At 36.2% G+C, this 3,530-nt stretch overlaps 1 long non-coding RNA gene across 1 annotated transcript; it reads left to right on the top strand.

Moving 5' to 3' along the window:
• The first annotated feature begins 552 nt into the window (after positions 1-552).
• On the top strand, positions 553-2,877 carry LOC105140295 (uncharacterized). Its single transcript, XR_845160.1, has 3 exons — positions 553-566; positions 1,059-1,060; positions 2,548-2,877. It is a non-coding gene; the product is annotated as an uncharacterized LOC105140295 (long non-coding RNA).
• The last annotated feature ends 653 nt before the right edge of the window (positions 2,878-3,530 follow it).

Genomic DNA, 3,530 nt, shown 5'->3' on the forward strand with positions numbered 1-3,530 from the left:
GTTCATTGAAATTTGGCATAGCAAGTGTTAGTGTAGTAGTCATGGCTATTTTGAGCTCTTTAAAAGCACTTTCAGCTGCATTTGGCCAACCAAACTTGCCTTTTTTGAGAAGATTGGTGAGAGGATAGGCAATAAGGCTGTAGTTGCGAACAAATTTCCAATAATAACCTGTAAGTCCTAAAAAACCACGTAACTCGAAAACATTAGTAGGCTGAGGCTAATTCAGCATAGCTGTAATTTTTTTTTATCCACCTTGACCCTTTGGGGAGTCACAATATGCTCCAAATACTCCAATTCTTGCAAACCGAAGGCACATTTGCTGAATTTGACAAAAAACTAATGTTGTCGTAATATGTCAAAAGCCTTTTTAACATGTTCAAGATGTATGATCCAATTAGGGCTATAAATTAAAATGTCATCATAAAAAACTAGTATAAATTTGCAAAGGTAAGGGTGAAAGATGGAATTCATAATGGCTTGAAAAGTAGATGGAGCATTATAAAGACTAAATGGCATAACCAAGTATTCATAATGACCATTATGAGTAATATCTGTTGGATGTTCTCGTACCTAATAGTATCCTGTTCGTAAATTAAGTTTGGTGAAATAAGTAGCTCCATGAAGCTCATCGAGCATATCATCAATTGTAGGGATAAGAAATCTATCCTTGATGGTGATAGCATTAAGTGCTCTATAGTCAGTGCAAAACCGCCACGAACCATCTTTTTTTTGTTTAACCAACAAAACAGGAGATGAAAAAAGACTAGTATTAGATTTTATTAGCCCTAATTTTAACATGTCATGAACTTGTTTTTCAATTTCAGCTTTTTGAAAATAGGTATACCTATAAGGTCGCATGTTGATGGGCGTTGTTCCTTCCTGTAAAATGATGTGATGATCCACTTCCCTTGTCGGAGGAAGTTGTGTTGGCTCCTGGAATAAATCCTTAAATTCTGTAAATAGGTGTTTTATTTCCAGATTGACACTCTAAGATGTTGGACTAGCTAAAGATTGAAGGCAAATGGCAAACATGGAACTCCTTTGTCTCAAGTCCTTAGCAATAGTTTTTATAGAAGTAGACTGAACTGATGTATCCATCCCCTGTAATTTATGAGTTTGGTTGCGCCACTGGAACTCCATGGTTAATTGCTTCCAGTTACATACCACCGTACCCAATTGTTCCAGCCAATAGACTCCTAAGACCAAATCCAACCCAACTAATGGTAAAGCATACAAAATGAGGACAAAAGGGATACCTTGGACTGCAATATGGATGTTTTCAAATCTTCCTTGACATTTTAATGGCACTCCATTCGTCACCCTGATATTGAAGGAGTCTGTTGGAACTACTAGTAATTGTAGCATATTCGCCTCCTTTTCAATGATAAAATTATGAGTAGACCCGCTATCAATGAGAACAACCATCTCATAGTGTTCAATTTTTGTCATCACCTATATGGTTTTATATGCTGTCTATCCAAAAAGTGCATGAAGTGATATTTTCGGTTGAAATTCCAACAAGCTTTCGATGTCATCTCCTTCTGGATATTCACAACAGCCTTCTAACAGTAGGAGCTATGGTCTCTTGCACCTGTGACCAGGTGTGAATTTCTCTTTACAGTTAAAATATAGACCCTATGCTCGTCTCTTCTGCATTTCATCCCAGGAAAGTCTTTTCATTGGTGAAGCTATTTTGAATCTTATTGGTGGATGGTAGTCTGCAAGAGTTTGATGGGAATGGTAGTCTGCAAGAGCTTGATGGATTGATCATGTACTTCTCCTTTGGTGGTTCAATTGCTCATCTCGCATTCTTGTAAGGCTGCTAGCTTCTTTTAATAACTTTAGTTTGAACATTCTTATGCCATCCGCTATTTCAGGTTTGAGGCCCCCCATGAATGTTCCTACTAAAGCTTTCTGTGGCCATTCATGCACCCGATTACCCATCCATTCAAATTCCTTCTGATACTCACGCAAGGACCCTTCCTGTTTCACCTTTGACAAGGCTTCATTAAAATCCTTACATTTAATAGGACCAAACCTCACCCATAGTTCTTGAAAAATATCCCATGTCACCTCTCTGTCTTCTTCTCTATAAGATTGTCTCAACCACTGTCGCCATTGATTAGCTTCACCTTGTAGGTGGAAAAAAGCGAGAGACACCTTTTGAACTTCAGTGGTGCCTTGAAATTCAAAGAATTGAGTCACCTTTGTGAACCATTCAGTAGGGTCATCTCCAAAAAATCGAGGGAACTCCAAGCTAGCTAACCTTGAAAAAAAAATGGTCGGCCTCATTCTGAAATTTCTCTTGGTTCCTTTCTTATAGAACAAGAAAGTCCGTTACGAGAGTTGGAAGTAGGCTTAGAAGGGTTGCTAGCTGATGTAGTTTGATTAGATAGAAGGACTTCAGAGAGCTTGCTAAGTACATCTTATATGTGGTGTAATTTGTTAGTAACACCAACCTCTATACGAGTAAAACTGTTTTGGAGTCCACCCAAACTAGGTTCTAAACTCTCAATCCTCTCCTTATTTGTTTCCATGCTTTGATACCAATGATAGGTCCCAATCAGGCTATGAATATTATAGTGCAGATAGTATTCTACTTAGGGTGAGAATGAACCGCAAGAGTGTTTATTTATAAAATTAAGCTTGCCTCTTTACTGCTTTTGAAAGAGTTTAAATACAAAGAAGAAAATAACAACCACTCCTAATTCTGAGATCATATCTCTAAGAATTAGGACATGATCATATTATTGAAATTCAAATACTAACTGCTAGACCTATTCTTAAGCAAGCATGCTTAGTGGACATAACTAACAACTTAGACAAAGTCATTGGCAAACATAACTTCTCTCTGCATGTTTCTTGCACCTGGAAGTTGTTTTCACATGATAGCTTCTCCCTGCATGTTTCCTGCATATAGAAGTGGCTTTTACGTGACAACTTCTTAGTCCAAATACTTTGGGTTTTTCATGGCACTCTAACAGATCTTCCTGGTTTATCATGGGTTGTATTATAAGGGGTTAGAGTGTGTTGATTTTAATATTGCACTTGATAATCTTTTTTTTTACAATAATTGCAAAAATTCTCATTGTAGTGCTTTACAACATGCCCAAACTCCTTCTAAATGTAGTGTTAAGTTTATAACCTGGATCTTATTTTGTCCTAAGCAGCATATACCACATTAATCATCCCAAACATCATGGTTTCTAAATTAAGACCAAGTTAAGTGACTAAACCTTATTCTTTACATAATAATCCTTTTAAGAGAATCTCTGAATATGAAATAGTATTTTGGTTCATTAAGCTATCATGTGCAATCTCAATTTCTATTTTTAGTTTCATCTAAATCTAGTATATTTGACTCACATAATGGACAACTTAAACTGCCACTAAGGCCTTGTTAGGAATGGTAGAATAAACTATCCTAGAATATTCACTCCAAAAATTAAGAAATCCATAATAGAATTGTTCAATATAAAAATTACCTTAGCAATAATTATCAATTTCAAACTATAGTTAAAAATTATAGG

Source organism: Populus euphratica, unplaced genomic scaffold (genome assembly GCF_000495115.2).
Source record: "Populus euphratica unplaced genomic scaffold, PopEup_1.0 scaffold105.1, whole genome shotgun sequence".
NCBI lineage: Eukaryota > Viridiplantae > Streptophyta > Magnoliopsida > Malpighiales > Salicaceae > Populus > Populus euphratica.